We start from the raw sequence: 23340 nt of genomic DNA, 5'->3' as shown, positions 1-23340 counted from the left end.
CAGTCCATGTCAAAAATAGATGCTTCACTTAAAACAAATGGAACAGGTTTGGCAGTAGGGTTACTGTTTATTTTGGTGTATTTTACATATTTCATAAAGACTGAGATGAATTTCAAATGTCTTCAAATCCTTTAACAGTGTTTTTTGATCTCAATGGTCAACTCTCCTCTGCCTTCTAGTATTTCATGAGAACTGATTTTATAGCTCAAAAAGGAGTGTAAAGCTCCTTTACAGTAAAGTAAAGTTTCACTGAGATGATTACAATACAGAGAGTACTATGGTTCAGAAGCAGCAAGGTGCTCAAGCACTAGAGTAATGCTAAAGGTATGAATTGGCTTAGATATGGGTTTGTGCTAAAACATACACCTGAAGTATACCTATAAAATAAGCCATACTGTCACTCAGTCACTCACTCACTCTTTTCTTCAGCATTTTCAGATGGCTTTCAAAACTGTTGTAGGTTTCCCCTATTTAAGAAACAAATAAACAATGAAAGCACCTTGAAATCACAGAAGAGGATCTTTTTTTCTTAAAATGCCATCTGAAAAACTCTGAAGCAAATAAACCACATAGCACAAAAGCTGTCTTTCTCTTCATCTATACTTCTGCCCTACTTTACACATAATCTCTCCAATGAGATTGGAAGAAAGTTGCAGCTGGAATCCCAGTTCTGCAGAATCAGTGGCATTTACCACTTACTTCAGCAGGACCAGAATATTTTTCAGACTGAAGGCTTTGAGTTTTCTCCTCTCCAGAAATCTTAATTACCCAAAGTGAGGAAAACGCAAAAAAATCAAGGAAAGGATTCACCAGAAAATGGTTTTATGTAAATGAAGCAAGATAAATCTATTTTCATTGTAACCTAAATTACTATTAAACTCACAAGTAAGAAAGATTTTTACAGCATTCTGTCTTTGACACTACTTTTTAATTGATTCCTTGTTTTGAACGTGTTGCATTGGGACAACTGTGTTGATAATGGCTTTTAAAAGTTTTTTTGTTTAGTTTTATTTTTGTAAACCAGAAATCAGTTACACAGAGATAGGATAACAGTACTAGCAGCAAATGAAATACAGTTTTTGCTATGCTTTTTCAATAAAGTTAGTTTTGGCATGCTAATTTCAGCTAAAGTATGAATAAATACACTTCATCTATTTTTGGGCTTGTGTTGTGCTAAGAGCTAATTTTAAATCAGGGCTCAACCTAAACTGTACAGACAGGATCTTATAACAATCCTCTCTTGTGATATAGGTTCCCCCACAATAGCCCATTCAGGGACAGGGAGCTTGGAGCAAACCAGCTGTTTCATGCAACCTCTCCCTCTTTCATTGTCAAAAGCTCAGCTGAAGCATCTCAGCAGTGCAACCAGAAGAGCAGAAACTGGTTGGGAAGAAAACAAATGTGAAAAACAAGAATCTTCATCTATTTCCCATCATGATTTATCAATATACACCCATGTGCAGTTGCTCAGATTCACTTTGGGCAGACTGGTGGGTGTACAAGCCAAGATGTTGCGCTATCAGGCCAGTCTGCAGCCTTGCATATCCCCATCACTGCACGCAGGGCTGCCCTTTCCGGCTGCCTTTGCTGCTCCCTCCCATGTGGGCAGTGGTAAAGGAAGCTGTGGCTGCTGGGTAAAGACAGAACTGATAGTTTCAGGCTGTAGGACCTAATGGCTAAACACCTCTTTCATGTTCACTAGCATGATACAGTTGTTAAATGTTCATGACATCAATAAAAAGCTACTAGTAGAAAAGCTATATTGAAGAGGGAGAGGGAAAAAGCCTTCCCATAAGGTGAAATGAAGCTACAACAGAACAATAACCAAGGAGCCAAGTGCCTTGCATGGTGAAAGCAAATTACTGGGAAATGTCCAGGATATGGACCTAGAAAGAAATAAGCAACTGAGGTGGGTGTACAGCGATTATCTGGACTGTTTAAAGAACCACACCCAGAGAATATATGCAATGATGCAGAAGTTGTTTTTTCTTCAGTAGATAACACTGGATATTTAATCCAACCTAGTGCAGGTGTGTACATAATTCTAACCTTATGTCCTACGTACCAACTCCACACAGGGCTGAGGGGCCTCTGGATTAGGCGAGTAAGGACTAGCATGGTCCATAGGCAGGGAATGAGAATGGCTTTGCAAAGAGTCTCACCTCTCCAGTGCAGGACTATGCTGGGCTGAGGGAATAGCTACCCTGGAAGAGGCCGAGCAATGCTAGCCTAGCAGCCTAGTTGTTCCTATAAGCACACTTCATGTCACAGTTAGGGTTTCAGACTACCCATAAGACCTGCATCAGCACAGTCCTACTACCAGTGGTGTGGTGTAGCATGAGACTTGCACTTGGGCAGCCACAAAGGTTCAAGATTTGCAGGTTGGACATGTCTGTGCAGTGTCTATACTCAGAGAAAAGACAGATCTGTGGTTAAACTGGTAGTCTGGGACAGGCAAAATCCGAATTCTCCCACAGACTCCTCATTCGAACTTGAGCAATTCATTTCATCAGTCTTCTCTCTAGTTCCCCAGTACACACTGAAAGAAGAAGTTATTTATTTATTTTTCCTACCTGGCTACCTTTTCTTTTCAGAGCACAATGTCTTTAGGGTGTTCCTGAGAAGTTCTCACACTGCAGGTATGAGGTGCACTCATATCCAAGAGAGTGATTGAGGTTTTCAGGCACTACTGTATCATAAATATGTAATAGTTGCTGAAACCTAAAAGATCACATTGAAAGCAGAACTAAGATGACACAAGCTGAAGGTTGAGAGCCTTCTCCAGAAAAGTAAATATTCCAGAAGATATATAACTTTCTTTTTGTTAAACTAAATATTATCTCTTTCTAGTTTTTGAGAGGATTAAATGTGGTTTCTAAAAATTCAAAATATTTGCAGACAGACTGCTTGAGAGAGACGCAAACTGCATGTATACAGAAGTTCTTCAAACATTATCCTTCATTAATATCTCTACTAAGTTAGCATCTGGAAACATGCAATCAAAATCAGAGCTTGGCGGTACTGTGTACAAAGACCTTATAACAAGGACAATGCTTGTATGTCAAAAGGGAAGTATTTCTGTCTTTGTGCTGTTTATCAAGGTCATTCAGAACTTGTGATAACTCCAACAGAATGTAGCTCTTCTTATCCCCTGATTCAGAATTTTTTATTGCAGACTCAGTAGTATGGGGCCAGGACTTACAGCTGAGCACTCTCCTATTCACCAAAGGACAATCGGGAGAGATGCAAAATCATGTTCAAGTATACGAGGCAGTTACTCTTACAAATGGGACAAAATTCCCTGCACACACCATGACTTTCGTTGGATGTAAATATTTCCACTGGTCTGCAAGTGTAACTGTGAAGTACAAAAAGGATTTTACACAACATTTTAACACCTTTCCAAATGAAAAAAGGTGTGAATTTAATCTCCTCCTAGGTTTTGGGTTTTGGTTTTTTGGTTTTTGTTTTTTTTGTTTCTTTTTTTTTTTTAAATTTACCACTAGGAACCTCTTAGATCATTTGCTCTGAAAACTACTCTTCTCTGAATGTTAGTGTTAGCCTAAAAATGAATAGTCAAGCTCTTTATTACAGACCTCTTCAGTCTCACAGTAACTCACAGGAGCATCTAGATATTGCAGCAGAGCTGGATGTAGCGTCTCAGGCACTTGGAATTACATTTGCCTCAAATTGTAGTTGTCTTTGTATTTAATCATTTGAGGTCATCCATAGACATGCAATTGTTTAAGTTGGACTATTCACTTTAAAATGCCTATGTCCGCTTTAGGGCTGACAGACAATTTTATGTATTCCACACACAAAGCTTGCAGCGTTCCCCCACCTACTTTATGGAAATTATATCACTCTTCAAAGCCCTGGAACAAATCCCTTGGGTTTGCAAATTTAGCCACAACTTACTCAGTTGAGAATCCTCTTGCTCAGAGGAAAAGGGGAACTCCTTACTAAAAAGTCAACAGTCCTGGCTTTGATGTTGGATTTCTGCTCCTCTCCAGTTGGAAACTAGTGAAGGTGGAAAAGAGAGCACTGCCAGTGCTGAGGAAAGGGGCGACTCCATCAATTCAAATCCAGCCCACTTCTGTGCTGACAATATTTGAACTAAGTCAATATTAGTGAATTACTTCAATAATGAGTCCAACCTGGTCCGAGAAATCTTGAGAATCAAGGATCCAGACTTGTAGACTTGCCTTTTTTGTTTGTTTGTTTACAGAAATGGTTAATCTATGCCAATCTGCATACTGCCCTCTAAATAAGTCCGAACACATAATGCAGAAGAAAGAATCTGTTTTTTCGCCATCTTAATATATCTTAATAAAAAGCAGTCACACCAAGGAACAAGTAGATCCTATTGGGCTCTCCAGGAATTGGAAATACTTCATTTAAGGATGTATCTTTTCAGGAAAAAAGTATTACCTGTTCCTTCAGAGCTGGCCTGGTCAGGAACAGGAGGTGGCAGGAAATCATTAGGCAAAGGATATGCGTGGGTCGTAGGTGGTAATTTTGAATTATTCTGTTAAAATATTTTTAACTATTTTGAAACCATTTTGGAGAGCTGAAGTACAATTGTGTGCAAGTCTCTGTTGACTGACAGATAGCTGCCTGAACCATCCCCTCTACATTTAGGCACTGACAACAGAACCCTTAGATCATTACCCAGTCTAGTGTGTTTTATACATGAGCATCAATGGCTTCCTCTTTGCTACTATTTTTCCTCTGTAGAACTTCTTATTACCATACCACTAATACAGGATCACTGACTGCCATACCTCCCTAAAGCTGCTGTGAATACTGCTCTTTTAACTGTTTTATCCTGTTAGGGAAAACAGTTAATAAATTGCAGCCATTGTAATAAGCATGTTTGCTGTCAGACTGTATTTTTCACAACAGTCATCAAATTTTTCAGTGTCAAGACATTTTATAACACAATTCCTCTGTTCAGGAATAGTGTATAGGCCTATGTGATTTTGTCAAGATCTTGACTGAATAATTATACCAAGCTTTCCTGGTTTCGGCTGGTATAGAATTAATTTTCTTCCCAGTAGCTGGGATAGTGTTATGTTTTGGAATTAGTATGAGAATAATGTTGATAACACACTGATGTTTTAGGTGTTGCTAAGCAGTGCTTACACTAAGTCAAGGACTTTTCAGCTTCTCATGCTTTACAGGCTGAGAAGGCTGGAGATGCACAAGAAGCTGGGAGGAAGCACAGCCAGCACAGCTGACCCAAACTGACCAAAGGGATATTCCATACCATATGACAACAAGCTCAGTATATAAGCTAGGGAAAAAGCTGGCTGAGGGACCACTGCTCAGGAACTGGCTGGGCATTGGTCAGTGGATGGTGAACAGTTGCATTATGCATCACTTATTTTGTATATTATTATTATTATTATTATTAACCCTTCCTTTTCTGTCCTATTAAACTGTCTTTGTCTCAACCCAGGAATCTTACTTTTCCCTCCCTGCTGCCCTGCCGATTCTCTCCCCCATCCCACTGGGTGGGGGGGAGTGAGTGAAAGGTTGTGTGGTGTTCAGCTGCTTGCCAGGTTAAACCACAACACAAGCAAATACAATCCATAAGATATTGTGTGAAATTCACTTGTCTGTCTACTGCTGTTTCTTCTAACTCACTGCCTCTATAGTGTGACCTTTTTTTCATCCCATTTGGATGAAGGAGACTTTGTAAACAAGAGGAAAAGGTAGGTACAAAATATTACAAAGAATAGTGATTTCTCTAGATGTAAAACTCTTCTTTTTAAGTAACTATGTCTTTTTGTAGATGTCTGCATGAACAAATCAATACTTGCATGAATGTTTTAGACAGGAGCAAGAGGAGGCATGGATGTGGTAGAACTACTGCTGACTGCAATAGGCCTGAATGCTTGTGGAAACCTTTCAGCCACATCTGCCCTGCTTTCCTTTGAAGCTGTATCTGTTTCACAAGTACAGGAGGATTCCATTTCTTAGTCAAGCTTCCAAAATATGTTTTCAGATGCATATACCATAGTCCCTTTGGAGATAAAGAGTTAAATCTCTGCTACTTGGTAGAGATCAGTGACACCAAACAAGTGTAGATTGGGAATTGTGCCATAAACTTTAGTGATAGTCATAATAAAAGACTTGGAAAGGAACCAGCCTGGCTTTCATAACCCCTTTTGTGGGATCAAGAGCTGCCATAGCTTTGTGGTGGTGGAGAACAGCCACAGCTTTAAACTTCTGAACTTCATAAATTCCGATCTAGAAATAACAAGGATGAACAAACAAGGAATCCCAAGAGAGTATTTCCACAAGTACTTTTCAGAGTAGAACAAGACAGATTACCTTAATGTGAATAATACTCACAGTAGGTCCCTGAAGTTCTTCTTCCTCAGGAATTCATCCTGCGCTGCAGCACAAGCACAATCTGTGGCTGGAATCCTCTGCTCTTTGTTGTTCTACAAATATGGCTATTTGCAGCAAATGAGGCACTCTCTGAATACCTAAGTGAACATAAAAATATACATGAGCTGTTACAAAACAGGAAAATGTTTAAAATGGATGATGTAGTCCCAGTGGCCAGACTGTGAGATTACGAGCAGTCTCTCCATGTATACTTTTAGAATATGCATCACATTTGTTGCTGTATGCAAATGTGAAGCATGCAAATGTGAAGCCTGCTTTCCAAGTGTGGCAGAAATCAGTTCAAAGCCGTCCCATGTCTTCTTTCCTGCCAGTCAGTCAGCTGCAAGGAAGCTCTAGGAGAGGGATCAGTCTCCTACAATACCCCTCAAACAGCATATTTTTGGCACCTTGGTAAAAATATCAGTGCAAAGGGTAAGGTACCAATCGCTCCTGCGCAACATGAGGGCAGGAGGGTGATAGATGACACCACCAAATCCCATGACTCATTTTCCCTGAAGGAAGGAAAAAAAGGTTGAGGTACCCCTTACAGAAAACGTAGCCTGTATTTGAGGACTGCCATGTCTCTTTCAGAAATCAATTTAGATCTCTTCCTTGCAAACCTGCAGAAGTGCCTGCCCTCATAGATGAGAAATTCCCTGTCCTCCTATGCCTGCATGGCTTGTGAAAGGGGCACAGGCTGTGCAGGACTTGGGCATTCCCACATCACAAGGTGAATAGACTCTCATATGTGCATGTTTATACACTTCTGATCCCTCAAAACCATTTACAGTTAATTTCAAAGTCTCTTTAAAAGTAATAGTTTTGCATTGGCTTTTTATGAATGAAAATAACAAACAAACAAAGTGATTTCTGTCACTATGTTTTTTTAAATATAACCTACAGCATGTGAGCAATGTGCCTGGCTGCACTGTCAGAGATTTCAACCAACATATCTTTTACATTCTTCAAGCGGGATGCAAAAGTCATGTGGAAGTTTTAAAAGCTCACATTGAATTACTCGATTTATGTTCTTCCACATACATTAATTTTTAGTACCACACAAATATTTGTATTGGCACAGTATGCCCTGCTCTGGAGAATTTAACTGGATTCACAAATTGTTACAATATGCCTCTGTTAATTTAATCTTTTCACAGTATATATTAACGTATGACTGTCTAGTAAGAATAGATAAAGACAAATTTATCTTGGAAATTAGATAAAGGTTTCTAATAATTAATAATTTAAATTCTGAAAAAAAACTTCTAATAGGTTTTTAGTCTGACTACTTCTAGCTGCTCGTAGACTTTGATCAGTTTTTATAGAGGGCTTTATCCATATATATTGACATTGGCTGCAATAGCAGGGGTCTGGACCCAATGACCCAAAAAGTTCCCTTCTACATCTATGTTCCAATAAAAATGCCATCAAATTAATAACAACAGCAAAAAATGCAAGGTTGCAAGTATCTCTGCCTTTTTTTTTACTGTAGGTAAACACTCCTCCTCACAAATATCTAAACATGGTGAGGCAAAGATTGTTGAGTTTTATATTTCTTGATTTCAGTGAAAATACAATTTAAGGCATTTTATGAAAGACCAGGCCTTTTGTTCAAGCAAGGAATAAATGGAAAGTGTTTGTTAAGCCTTTTTATTAAGCATTGCAAGCTGCAATTTTTTGCCCTTCTGGTTTACTTTAATTTTGGTTCTTTCTATGGAACTCTGGGATGAGCTCAAAGCAGTCAAGCATGTATAAAGGTTAAAACACCCTTGAAAGGCTATCTTGTTCTTGCTTATAATCTCCTCCTACAACTCACAAGCTCTGCCTATTAGTCTCTTTCATATTGCTTTTATGTGTCCAGGATCTCTGCATATTCCTTTTAAGTTTCTAAAGAGAGTACAGGCAGGAAAATGAAAGTGTCAGAGAGGAACCAGGCTAAGGAGAACTCTGCAAACAGACAGTTTTTTTGCAAATATTTATTTTTCTCATCTTGAGGCCTCCAGGTATGTTTGATTTAAGGTGCTGAAAGAGAAATCAGTCTAGCTAGTAGAAACTTTTTCACTAAGCAAACAACCACAAGGATTAGAACCCTAAAAGTGTTCATGTTGCATCATGCTTGGTGGTAACTAAAATCTCCCCGCTAACTAGCTCAAATGAGTTGCCAAGTCAGCTGAGCAACCTCGCAGACATTTTCGTAACAGTTTACTAGCAGCTTTGATAAATAAATGCATCTCATTAGAAAGTGGGTGCTGATTTCTAGTGACCACTTTTGCTAATATGAGACACAATTGCAAATATTATCTATTGACAAAACCTGCTCTGCATACACACATGCTTCATGCAGGTAAAAGCTATTGAGACAGATATATTCAGATCTTGATTGCAGAGTTGTGCAAGTGCCTTTTTAGTGCATAAAGGTCATTGCATACAGTGGGCATGTGAAAATGATAGAGGTACCTGTTCTACCAGAGTCCTGAGGGACTGCATGACGTGTTTTAGCAACACCATTCCAAGAAGAGTCAACAGTAGCCTACAGCCAAACCCTCTGAAGGATTTATATGCACAGCTCATTGAGAAAAATGAACAGAAAGCATGTGGAAAAGTCCCAGAAAAGCTCCCTGTTAAGTAAATGAAAGTATATTTCTCCAGGAGCAAAAATTACACTGGTGCCCTCCAGTAGCATGGGTGACACTGAAACACATGGGCCACAATGTCAAAAAAATTTAGTTTATTCTGGTTTTATTTTGTAAAGGAGAGACATATGTCAGAGATGTGCTATGCCAAGAGCCTAGATAGATGCAAGGGCAGCACTCCCGCACTTTACAGTGATGCTAAAATCTATCAAGACAAGCTTGTTAAAGCTCAGGCTTCCGAAAACAGTTGATCTTTAACCTCTTTGGTTGCCATCTTCATCCCACAGTCTTCCCCAATTAACTTCAGCTCTTCAATGTTTCAATGTCTACTGCAGGGGAAGTAGCAAGTCTCTGCAGAATCCAACCTGGTACAGCTGGCTCTTCCAAAATACTCTGCTGAGATCAGACAAAGCTGTGTAAAACCTGCTGTAAAAATGGAAAGCCTTTAGCACTGACTTGATACATTCCTACCAACCCAACCATCTGGACCACATTTTGGGGAAAACACACCAACTGCTGGAGAACTTTGCCCATCCAGGAAAATGTCAGACTGAATTGGAGCCAGGGCAGCTAGTAAAGGGGATGTCCTACAGAGATCGTTTCAGACTTGTTAACTGTGCCCCAGTTCATGGTTGCAATGAAGGCAGAGCACAGGATGACCCAAATTCCTCAGACTCATGCCCAAACCTGGAACAGTTCTCAGAACCTGAGAGATTTAGTGGCAAAGAGGGTACCAAGCCACCTTCTATTCCCATCACCTGCCTCACATCCTCACATCTGATGATGTGCTTTGAGAACGTGGTAAACATCTCCACTCTGGAGTCATCTCTCACCCCAGTGAGATGCTGGCCATCTGATGAATGTTTCACAAAGAGGCATTACTTCTGCATTGTAATATTACACATGTTTTTGTGAAATTTCATCATTTTTGGACTTCTAGCACAGCATTAAGGGATAATGCTAGGTTATGTGATAAAAAGCTTGTTTGCATCCTCAGAAAGGAGTACAGAGAGATGGGGGGGATGGGGCAGAAAGCCCAAATAATACCCTGCCAGGCCCATTGCAGGAGCCATCAGGCCACCTCACCAGCAGTGGACATAAATGTGGGGAAAGGGAGGGATCTAGATGATTTGGGGAAGAACAAGTGTAGGAAAATAGAGGGGCAAGGGGATAAAAAAGGACCAGTCACATGTAAACAGCTGCTGGTCGATACATTTGTCTGGCCATGCCCTGCACCTGGTCAGCACAGTCTCTCCTATCTTCATATTAAATTCTTTTCTAACTCTTTTCCTGGGTAAGGGTTCTCTAATTGGTATGCTTGTGTGTGTATGGGGAGTGAGCGCAGCAACTGGGGTCAGACCGCCAGTTGGAGGGGCTGTATGCACACACACCCCGCTATGTATATGCACGTGTATATACATATGTATTCTCACTAATGGACCTCCATTCTGGTTTTCCAGAGAGCGGAGCAAGATGAGGCTGTTAGTGCTGTCTGTGTTTGTGCAAGTGCTCTGAGTGTCTGTTAAAATAGAAATTTACCATAGGAACCAATTAGTTTATGCTTTTTCCATTAAAAAAAAAAAAAAGAAAAAAAAAAAAGAAAAATCCAGTATTGTAATATTGTACTATAAACAAAACATTTGGCTTTGGGTTAATGTTAATCAATGATACCATGTAACACTATTTCCAGATCATTTGTATACTTGCTGTTTACCACAGGCCCAGCTCATCAGTTAAAATATCTCTCCCATGATGCGTCCCAGTGTCTTCCTGGATCTGTAAAGCTACGGTGACCTTTCATCCAGTCTTCTCATTCAAAAGGATGGTCTTATGGTCAAATAAGAAGAGGGGTTTGGTTACATTTTTACTCAGGTAATAATGGGGCTCTTATCTATCCAAACATGACTAGGCAGTCACATTTTATACTTCCAATATCTTTCCAATGTATGGAGAAGTCACCTGGAGAAATGTGATGGGTCACTGCTTTTCTAAACTGAAATTATTACTAACAGTAGTTTTAAGCAGCACAGTGTTTTCTAGGCAAAGTATTGCAGTTCCCACCCCACCCAAAAAGTTTGGCTATATGCTTAACACTCCTAAGAAATTCACTTGAATTCTTTGAAGACTGCCATCTTGTCCTCTTTTCCAACCTAAGAAAACAAACCAAAAAGAGTTTGAAATGTTACAAGCTGTAAAAGCAAGATATTTCTTAAGATCCCTAAAAGCAGGAAAAAGTCTGGTCCAGCAGCATTAGGCTCCAAGAACGGAAAAATTTTGCAATACAATTAACTGTTCTTTAAATCCTTATCCTTTTGTTTAGGGTGAGCTGAAATGATGTTTTATCTCAAGGTTTGGAGTTTTTTTAAGTAACTGGAAATGATGGCTAGAATTTTCATAGCAAGGGTTTGAGGGTTGTAAGATGTGAAAAGCAGCAAAATATGGTTTCAATATGGCAAAACTTTCACCAGGGAAACTAGATAGAGGCATACTGAAAATTAAGGACAGATTGTTGGGTGATGAACAACACAGTCCTGTACTTGCTAGTTCTCTGTCATCTCAGTAACATTTGACTTACAAAAACCAGCAGTGACTTGGTTACAGCAGATACGCAGCAGAAACAACATAGTTGGTGGTCCCAGTTTTTACAGACTGTTGCTTTAACACAGTTAAATAGAACAAGTTCTGGTGATTTATTGTTGGACTAGATTTCACTCTCTGGGCAACATGCCATGAAGTTGGGGTCAGGGCTCTGTAGGCTGCACTAAACATATCTTTTTCAAACCAACAGGCACATCTGACTGCTAATCTTTGTGCACTAGCCATTAGACTCTTACTGGCTCTACCCTACCCATTATTTACTGCAACCCTGTATGTATTAAGAAAGTTAAAACAATAATTGTTTACCAAAAAGTCACACAGAGGTTGCTCACCCATGGTCAAATGCATAGCTGAAAGTCAGAATCATGTGAGAGGTAGCAGAAAATACACCATTACACTCATGGGTTTAAAATAATATGTCTAGTTAGTATTTCACATCACAAACACCAGTATCTTAAAGTGTTGGGACAGATTCCTGAGGTTTATGTATTCTTCCCATGCAAAGGCAGACCTGACACATTGAAAAAGTTGCCTGTGGAGTGCTGTGCTCAGCCTGACGTATCCCTGCCTGCTCCCCTGAGGTGAGGCAACAGGCAGCAGGTTTCCTTGGAAGAGAAATGTATCCTGGAGTGTCTCCACAAAGGTCAGAAAGACTGATCAGAGAAAGCTTTCACTTCAAAAAATAACCATCAGCTTGTACTGATTGGCTTGATAGTTGTTGTATAAGAAAAAGAATGACAGAAATCTCTGCCAGTAAGGAATAAATTAATAGCCTTCAAGTCACCAAACCAGGTCTCCTGAGATGGCAGATTAACTCAGCACTGCCCTCTGAATAATTTTGGTGCCAAGATGAGATAAAACAGCTATCTCTATAGCAGGCAATTATGCATAAACTGTCCTCAAAACTACACGTTGAAACTACCCGGACTACAACTATAGAGTTTTGGCTTGAACTTTCTTTTTATTAATTCTTTTTATTAATAGAGAGTTTACAATAATAGCAGAGAGTAAGATGTGAGCTAGATTTCCTGTTACAATCCTTATTTGACAGGAAGTTAATAAGATTAGATTCAAATTATTGCAAAGCTACGTAAGGAGTTCTGGCAGCCTCCTGTAAAGCAGAACTGTAGTAAATGATGCGAAAAAAAAGAGGCTCAGGCTCCCCACAGTAGCACTTTATACAAATACTTGTGATCAGCTACCTGGATTCTGCAGTTACCCAACTACTCTGCCATCAATACCCAAATTCACTATCACCTGCTCTATCTCCCAAAATAATTAGCACCATTGGTCACATCTTCTGAAAATATAAAAAAAGCAAAGGAACAGGGAGTTTTATAAAGGAAAAAGTTATTAGGTCTAAATTATATCAACACATAGTATACAATTCCAGCACATTATACACTGTAATATCATTATTCCTTAATGTGCGCGAAAGAGCTATGGGAGCCCACAAGCGTCCTTTTCCCTTCAGCTTTTCTTAGGAGATGTCACATTGAAATCCTCTCCCACACCACCATGCTCATTAGGATGAGGAAGACTGCAGCCAGAGGGAGTGTTGGGGCTGGTTCTCTAAGAAAAAGGCATCCCACACTGGTACGGCTGCAGCTTAGCAAGTAAACAGTGTTAACACACAGCACAGGCACTGCAAAGTAGCTTAATTTCCATCTATTACTGGTACTTTGTTGGTGTGTGGTGGCAGTTAAGGCTAAATATTCTTTCATCAGAGAAGATATGGTACAGTTTAGGAATTCTCTAGGAATATATTAGTACCAAAATACCAGAGATGGAAACATGACTTGTAAGTAGAAAGGCCAATGGATTAACATTGCACATAGCCAAAACATGATAAGATACGGTGAATGTGGCACCTAAAACCAGGCCAAATCCAGTCCCAGTAAAAGACACCCTATTTTAAAGTTGCACTTCTTTCTTCAAAACTCAGCATATTCGCAACTGATAATTTACCCAAGAATTTAGCTGTTTTCCTCTCCTAGCTAGAAAAACTACCAGCAAGCTTCATTTCCTGAACGTTATCTGAAAAACATTTTCAGATACATTTTTTGGCTTTAAATACTTGTAAACATATGGACCCATGAAAAGTATTTAATTTTCATTCTCTAAACATTATTGACTAATACTGTGAAGCTAGTCTGAAGACTCTGTGGCATTCTCTCTCCCCTCTCCAGGGGAGGTGTCCAGCCCATTCTGACACTAGTGGTGTAATCTGCTACATCTTGAAAATTGTTTTCCATTCATAGTCTTAACAATCTTCACTTTTTCAAAGCATCTCATGCTGCAAGAGTTTGACAAAGAACAGCCTTGACGCATTATCATGATACCAGAAATGATAAAACAAAGCACAATTAACTGAAAAGTCAGGGAACAGGCTAGTGAATTGGTTTACTTTTCATCTTTATTTATGCAATTTTCTGCTCAGAAGTATTTATTTCTATTTTTCCCTCGGTTAGGAAACATATGTCACAAGTACATGGGAACCATCTTCTTGGGTAAAAGAAAAATTGGTATATGCAAGAAAAGCTTGAGATATATAAGAAAACATTACCAAAACCTTAAATGAGTTTAACTAAAACCGGACAGGCTGGACCAATGGGCCGGGGCCAACTGTATGAGATTCAAAAAGGCCAAGTGCTGGGTCCTGCACTTGTGTCACAACAACCCCATGCAACATTACAGGCTTGGGGAAGAGGGGCTGGAAAGCTGCCCAGCAGGAAAGGACCTGGGGATGCTGGTTGACAGCCGGCTGAACATGAGCCAGCTGTGTGCCCAGGTGGCCAAGAAGGCCAACAGCATCCTGGCTTGTATCAGGAATAGTGTGGCCAGCAGGAGCAGGGAGGTGATTGTCCCCCTGTACTCGGCACTGGTGAGGCTGCACATGGAATACTGTGTCCAGGTTTGGGCCCCTCAATACAAGAAGGACATTGAGGTGTTGGAGCGTGTCCAGAGAAGGGCAATGAAGCTGGTGAAGGGTCTGGAGCACAGGTCTTGTGAGGAGTTGCTGAGGGAACTGGGGCTGTTTAGCTTAGAGAAGAGGAGGCTGAGGGGAGACCTTATCGCTCTCTACAACTACCTGAAAGGAGGTTGTAGGGAGGTGGGTGTTGGTCTCTTCTCCCAAGTAGCTAGTGATAGGACGAGGGGAAATGGCCTCAAGCTGAGCCAGGGGAGGTTTAGATTGGATATTAGGAAAAATTTCTTCACAGAAAGAGTAGTCAAGCATTGGAAGAGGCTGCCCAGAGAGGTGGTGGAGTCCCCATCCCTGGAATTGTTCAAAAAACAGGTAGATGTGCCGCTCTAGGACATGGTTTAGTGGGCATGGTGGTGTTGGGTTGATGGTTGGACTGATAATCTTAGAGATCCTTTCCAGTCTTAATGATTCCTAGTTTTTACTTTCATTACAAATATTCCATCCACCAAGCCAGGAAACATGAAATTGTTAGTCTACCCTTAATTGGTTTAGTGGTGGACTTGGTAGTGTTAGGTTAATGGTTGTACTGGGTGATCTTAAAGGTCTTTTCCAACCTAAACGATTCTATGATTCTATGAAAAAAGTTATTTTTGTTATCACCATTTAATGCTGTATATAAAAAATCATAGTGTTAAATTTGAGAATGAAGAAATACAGAAAGTAATAAGACAAGTAGGTGGCAAAAAAAGAACTAAGACAGAAGTAAAATGAGAAACATTTCTGATTTAAATTATTCACTGCTCAAAAAAATTTGAGCTTTATTATAAATAAAACTACTGGAGTTATTATAAAAATATATAATACTAGCCTCAGTAAGAGAAGCTAAACAAGTATCTGGAGAGTGAAATAGTTTACAGGTTTGACCTCTAGATTTGGACAGCTGTTAGCATTTAGGAATAAGGTTACTCATGTGCAATAAAAATATTCTAATGAACTCAAATCTGCACTGAAGAAACTCCAAGTAACAACTCCTAGTTGTTTTAAAATAGGTCCTTTCTGTGGATAGGATTTTAAGACACTGATCAAATCACTGTAGACCTTTTAGAACTTTTGGCTTCATTTAGTAAAATTAATTTTGTAAAAATATTCTTGCAGTATTTGAAGGCCGCACAGACAATGTTAGCAGCAACCTGGAGGACGACCATCTCACTGACCGCTTCCTTCTCCTAGGTGTTTGATAAGAGGAATACAAGCATGAGAGGAGAAACTACCATGGTGGGGAGAAAAGCATGAAAGATGTGGATCTGCACAACCTTGTAGCATTATAGACTCCGGTCTTGTTAAAAAGAGAAGGATATATACTCAGCCGCACAAAAAGGTGACAATGATAATCAGGATCTGAAAGATAGTACGTACCGGCCTATACATACAGAGAGTTCAAAGATAAATATTTCAGTGTTTTATTTTTCTTTCAATTAGGCATTAAATGTCCACTTGGGAGTCTTGGAAAAGTTGCTGTTGACAAAGGAAGCAAATCCTAAATGAAAATGTAGTCTCCTTTCATGAGGAACTTACAGTGTTCTCAGACAAATCCTTTATCTGATAATATGCTAGAAAAGTGTCTTGGTTTTGGTATTATTCAGTTAGAATTCATAGGACAGGTTTTATATCTGACATTCAAACTGAATGCGTGAATTATGATGGAACATAAAGATTGCATTATAACATTTTTGCTCTCTGATAGTTTATGACATCTGTTCTGAATAAGAAATCCTCTTGAATCTGAAACTTGCTTTTTCTAAACTTTCTTTAATTAAATTGTGTGTTTTAAATTCACTGTTTCCACAAACATACATCCCAAATTTTGTTACCTACATACTCTTGCAAAACAAACATGAAATGATGAAAGTGGAGGTAGGGTTTTATTCAAGGAAATAACTGTAGGAAATCACGAGTTTCCACCTCCCAAAGGTTGAGTGGCTAAAAAGGAAAGATTAATTACCCTTCAAAGGTGCCTATTTCTATAAAGGGAGCCAAGAGTAACAAGCTTATACTTAACTTGTAAATAGCTGAAGGCAAGTAAGAAACGCCTCTCACATGACGGAATTTAACCCTTTGTTGTAACTGCCTTTCTGGTGTGGCATGCAAGATTTCAGGACAAATCAAGCATAAAATATCTCAGTAAGAACGTCATTTCTCAGTCCTTTTGAAATAGATATATAACAAATTTTAAACCTTCCCCAATCTTTTAAACAGGAACATAATAAAACACTGTAGCAAACTACCCAGGAAAAGTGAAATCCTCCAAGACACCAAGTCAAGAAAACATCTCACGGGAACACCATAAATTGTGCTAATCCTGCATTAAGTTTCACTAGATGACCCATTAGGCGCCCTTCCAGCTTACTCTGCATGCTTCCATGGAAGAAAAAAATACATAAATCATTAATTTTGACAAACTTCCCAACATCTTCACATTCAATAGTTCCCCTGGATGTTCTATATTCCAGCTACAGCACTGCAGATCTCTAACTATACACAAATCTATACCTACGTAGAACACTTTCTACATTTCTGGTCGCATTGTATGTTTTCCCGGTGTATTTACCTTTTGGTATTCAGAACATGTTTTCTGGGAGGAACCAGCCCTGTTTCTTTCACGCTCCCAATCCCACATTAACCTAAAGCAGTAGGGACCAAACTCTCAACCTCCAATAGACATCTGTGTTGGTATTGTAGAAAAAGAACATGCTTACTGTATTTGTTTTTCCACCATGTACTTTGTCAGGAAAAGTGGCAGCAAGCCTGTCAATAAAATATTTATGTACAACAGCTGCATGCAAAATTTTGTGTTCTACCATCTAGAAGGGAGTGACACTTTCTAAAACCCTGTTGGGGGTGTCTTTGACTACAGACTGAAACAAAAACCCAAACTGTGCTTTTTAGGTTTCTTAAAAAGATATATCCTGTACGGTGAATGAGTTTGATCATCTTTCTGTAACCAGCTTTCAGAAAAGCCCTGTTGTGCACTTTGCACCTAAAAAAAACCTGGAAAATGCTTGTTAAATTACAGATGTGTTTATAGATATTAAGTAGAGTCTTGTTACACCTCATTTTCTGCTTCTAAGTTGAAACAAGTTTACAACCCAGGACTCCTAAGGGTCTGTAAATCAAAATATTCCTGCCAAAACGTGGCATCATTAAGCCAGATTTCCTAGAAAACTTCTGTGCTTCAAAAGCCAGCAAGATTAAAGGGATGACAAGAAAGACTATTCCCACTTTATGCAAAAGATACACAATAGGTGTGAATCACTAAACTCTGTGAAAGATCATCCATAGTCAAGTGTCACAAGTCAGGAACTGCTCTGCGTGTTTAAAATGATCCTTGCCAGCAACACACACACTTGTGATCAATTTGCAGCAGATAATAGCAACAGAACTGTCAGAGTAAAAGTATTTTAAAAGGAACTTAAAATCCATCTTTTCAACAGCACTTCATCACCTAGAAAAACATGCTAAAAATTTTTATCTGAACACCTCAGTATTTTGCTCTGTATTCTTTTATAAAATTTCTCAACACAAGCCTAAAATACAGCAGATCTAACTTTACCCTGAGAGAACAAAGATGCTTCTTCTGTCGTGGTTACTGGAGTACCTAAGATGTCCCACTCAGGTGCATATTTTGCTAGTGCAGAGTTTTCTGGATAGCTGGTGCCTACATAGTACATGTTTTCCTGGGACTTCTGTGCCTCATCTCTAGAGCATAATTATGATGCAGTTCAATAATCTGGATTCTAGGGCTCCAAGGGACTGTAGGATGGGTCAAAGGACAGAGGACAAACAGCATGTCCTTAGGGACTTTGATCTCTATAACTGGTTACTTCCCACTCTCCTTCCGGCAGCTGTCTTTGCAGAGACTCTGCTAGCTGTGATCACAAATCACAGAACCACTGCACTTATGAAAGAATCTCAGGAGAACGACTAAAGAACCAGAGTAATGCCTCTGCTAGGAGAGTAGTTCATATAGTTGTGAACAGTGCTCCAGAGGAACATCTGAAATGTGACAGTATGTATGGAAGTCAGATGACCCTGTCATCTCCATGGGGTCTATCCTGGATAATGAGCTGGTGCGACAGGCAGCGCAGAGGTAGTCTGATGCAAGGAGACTACAGGAGAGCACAGTGCTGCAGAGCAAGGGACTGAGGAGGTGAGATCTTACGATGAAGGTGATCTGTATGACAGCTGCCTTCATCACAGTTGCCTTGTCTTGGTGCTATAATATAGCACTGAGTGTTCAGCTTTGATGGGAGAGGGAGGAAGGTGGGTCATTCCATTCTGAAAGACTTTCCTTGTATTTCTACCTTGTTTAATGAGAATTTCTTTCTCTGCTTGGTCTGGACAGGTTTAGAATTCCTGAAGGCTGAAAAGCCATTTTACAGTTCTGTCTCCAACAGATGTGTTCAAGCACAGTCCAAGATCTCAGGTCAGATATTGTCCCCATACACTTAGGCAGCAAAAAAGAACCCTTGCCCTTTTCTTAGTTTGGGGGCTGATGAGATAAAGGCCATGGAGTTTTCCTAGCCCATGGGGACACACTAAGTGTCCATCTGTTTATGGTGTGGCCTCTCTTCAAGTGGGGAATCGTTCAAATGCAAGTCTTTCTGAAGACAGAACACTTAGAAGCAGTTTAACAGATTGCTAATGGACAACAAACTAAGAGCTACTAGAAAACAAGCTAACATTGGATTAAGAAAAACTAAACAAAGAACTCAGAGCGTGGATCAAAAATTTTTCTGGCAGAGTGGACTCAAACTGTAAGGGGCTCTAATCTGAGTCACAGCAGTAGTTGTGCAGCTCTGCAGTGTGAAACAGGAGTGAGCTAGGTGAGTCAACAGAGGGACTGGAAGCCAAAAAGTGTGCCCATCCAGGTGAACACATGTACACATGTGGAACCAACATCAGGAGGCTTAACTCAAAGCGAATCTTAATTTGTAAAAACGAAAGGGAAAAGAGGGGAAGAGGGGAAGAAGAAATGGAAAGGGCATGGCATAGCCAGGTTTATACAGCTGTCTTCTGACACCAAACCCAGTCTCCCTTCTTCTATGCAAATGCCCTCTTCTGGCAAACTGAAATTAAGAAAAACAAGATCTAGACACTAAAGAAGAAAGTATATGTTGTTCTCTATTCTGTGTCATCTTCTGCCTACTGTTATTTTGTGTCCGTCTTTAAAGCACAACCTCCTGCAGCAGGGGACTGCTGTTTCTTTTTTGTCTGATGGTCCCCCAAAACACAGGTGTGTCAAACAAGCCCACACTCCATTGGATCAGGAAACCCTCCAGTGCAGGAAGCAGATGTTGATGGTTTTTTTCTTGGTTTTTTTTTTTTCTTTTTCTCTAAACAAAGTCAAAACAAGCTGAAAAGGAAAAGAAGCAAAAAAATCAACAAGCATGAAAGAAGTGTACTTTCTTCTAAAAGCCATTCTGGACCAGCCCACATCAGATCAATTTATCTTTTAATTACTAATTAACTTGAAACTTACTTTGACTTGTAAGCAAATGAGTAATAGGAACATATGAACTTTGCAGCTTACTCCTACGTGGAAAGGTCAGGTGAGTTTGATCACATTCTTACTGGCCAAAATAGGGAGCAGCACAAATGTAAATGAAGACAGTATTGATGCAAGGTCAAAATTACTGCCCCAGAAATTCTGTTGCTTTTGCAGCTGTTTCAACCCTCATTCAATCCTATGATTTTTTTTTCTTGTTATCCTTAATGGTTGGCTCGTAAAAGAGAATTATCAGGGTTTGAGGGTTTTTGTGCTCTTCATAAATAAACAACTCTGAATGACCATTTCAAGTGTTTTAGAGAAAGCTAGGATCGAGCCAGCCAGCCGCTTCTCTGTCAAATCTGTTGTGGAGCTAACATGCAAGAGCTTCTGCATATCAAAGAGGAAAGATTTAACGAAAAGTCCAGCTGTCCTGTTCCTCATGCAGAAAGTGTGATTTTCTTTTCAGCTACTACAAAACAGCCTCAGGATTCCAATCTCCAACTCCAACTTTTGCACAAAGTACCTTTTACCAATATATTTTTCTTTGTTCATGATCATCTTTAATGACTTTTTTTTTTTTCAGTGAAGAGGAGGAAGCAATGAAATGACAAACTTCAAAACAAAGGCTTCATTTATATATGACATATTATATGTTAGAAGAACTTGAAGAACTCTTTGGTTCAAAGCCAAGTACTCAGAGTTTGAGGAAGGCCAGAATGAAAATTTCCTGGGCAAACTTAATCAGGCAATACAGGCTTTCATTACATGAATGCACACAATCATTTTCTGTTGGACCCCTATCGTCACTTGGATATTGTATTGTGCTCATTACTGTGTACTATGCACAACCTGGTTTTAACTCCTTAGAAGGCATTTCCTTTTAGGGGCTGTTTTGTTGGTGCTTCTCACTTCTTTCGCTTTTCCCCCTCTTTTTGGTCACACCAGACAGATTCTGCCTCTGCAATGTGTGGGTACCAGCAAGGTGGTTGTGAGCAGACATTAGTTTTATTTATTGTCCTAGTAACCAAAGTGGAACCAAGCAGAAATGTCCAGACCACATGTGAGGTATCATTTTCAAGAGGAGCATGACTTTCGTGCACCAGATGAAGGGAGTACATCCAACCGTTCTATGGAAAGTGTATGTACAAACTCTGGCTCTTCCTAGGAGCTAGGAAGGAACTGAGCATGATGAGCAAGGAGAGACTGCTGAGCTCCGGAAAGTCTCCCAACTGTGTGTAAATTAGAATATCTCAGAGGTGAACTGTGGCACATAATCATGAGGTGTATGGCAAAGACAAGTTTCAAGCCTCATTATCAAAGTATAGAACTGTAAAGCTTCCCAAAAGGAGAGAAACACCAAAATTATTACCTTACCCTCAGACAAGTCTGATTTTTTCCAAATATAAAATATAAAACACAACCTGAGGCAAAGTTATGGCATGGAAAATTTTAGTCCTAGCTTGGCAAGATTGAAAGCAACTTTAAAAGCAAGGTTAAAAAGAGTTTGATGGATGGAAACATCAAGCAGGCTTAACCATAGATAATACTACTGAGTATGCTTGCCCAATGCAGAGATCTTCTTACAGTACCTCTTGCAGCAGGTAGATACTGCTTTTCTAATAGGCTTCAAGGTGTTTTTAAATAAAAATAAGTTCAAATCAAGCAGGTATTTTAGTAAGACCAGCCCACTTCTGCATGATTTTCTAATTCCTAATCAGCTCTGCATGCCCTATGAAACTCCCAAACCTGACGGATGTGTTGGTTTAGCAGTGAGTAAACATGTCACAAGTTTTCACTTTTTGAGCTCACAAATCACATAATATAGTCTATTTCTGCAGTGTTAGAAGGGTACTCAGATCTCTACAACAGTAAAGCAGACCTAATCTGTGCCCCAAAGACTGTGCAGTCTAGGTTGGAACCAAATGTTTTTCCAGCTCATGAAAATCCTACCTAACAAGCCCATCTCAGCACATCTCTCTAACAGAAAGGAGAAAGTTCATTGGCTGACCAATATACTTTGGTATCTGTATTTGAAAATTTGAAAATCTGGCGCTTCAGCTAGAAAATCAAAGCCGGCTGACATCATGAAGAAAATTTAAAATCACAAGAATTTCACTACCTACCTCTACTTCCATTTTAATTTGGCTTAGTAGATTTTCTTGCTTTGTTTCCCATTTAGCCTATAAAGTTTACTGGAATATCAGGATGAGGTGTTGTTAGTCATAATCAAGTTGCGTGTCAGCCAGAACAGAATATCATGTTGCTTGCTGGGTTGCTTGCTCTCTTCAGTATTCCTGTAACCCAGGAGGCTTTCTCTTCTGACCACAGTTAGCTTTCATATGAGCCAAGTAATCCTGTGGCCTTTTTTAGTAGTGAGGAGCAAATGTCACAGGCATCAATTGCAATTTCTCTCTGTTTGCATAATTTTCAAAAGGAAAAGCAGGTTGTCCTGGAGTCTTGGTGCACTAGATGTTGCCGTTTCTTGGACATTACTCAGACAGCAAACACGGGGCTTTGTAAAAATCTCAGTGGCAGGACCAGCCATTTAACCGCTTGTGATATAATGCTGTGAAAGACTCACCTTGCAGAGAAAGCTCTCACAAGATCTGAACTGGAAAGCCTTAACAGCATAAAACCTGTACACCTAAAGAGCTCCCTGTGGGGAAGAAAGTAATGAACAAGGGACGCCTTAAGATAAAGCACAATGGTACTGAGCCAAACCTTAGTGACTGTGCTTTAAAAACATGCAAAATAATGCTTGAATTTATTTGACATTATTTCTGCACACCTGTCTTTAAATATAGTCCTCTGTAGGCACAAGGCTAAAATAGCTCGATTTTCAACTAGCCATGCACCGTACAACTCAGTTGGGCATGAAGAAAATGTGTTTTATTGGTGATGAGATACATTTCTGAAGAAGAACTTTTAAAGAAAAGGGTAGGCTAAGACAAATACTCTTTTTTTTTTCTCACCTGTCCAGAAATTATCATAGCCTTCTTTTGCTTAGCCAGCTCGGCTTCTAAAAAAATAAGAATAAATGGGAAAATTCGTAAATGACTACTTTATCAGTGACGCTAACACCAGCAGTAGAGTCCTAGGCAGAAACTCTCTACAAGCACAGTGCTTAGTCTTTTGCAGCAATAATGGAGGCACATGTCTAAGAGAATCTGCTTGAATCAGTTTATTGCCAATGTTTGTGAACCACAGCTACGGAGCTCAGCATGTAACTTCCATTG

Source organism: Pelecanus crispus, chromosome 3, assembly GCF_030463565.1.
Source record: "Pelecanus crispus isolate bPelCri1 chromosome 3, bPelCri1.pri, whole genome shotgun sequence".
Lineage (NCBI taxonomy): Eukaryota > Metazoa > Chordata > Aves > Pelecaniformes > Pelecanidae > Pelecanus > Pelecanus crispus.
Note: the sequence above shows the minus strand (reverse complement) of the source record.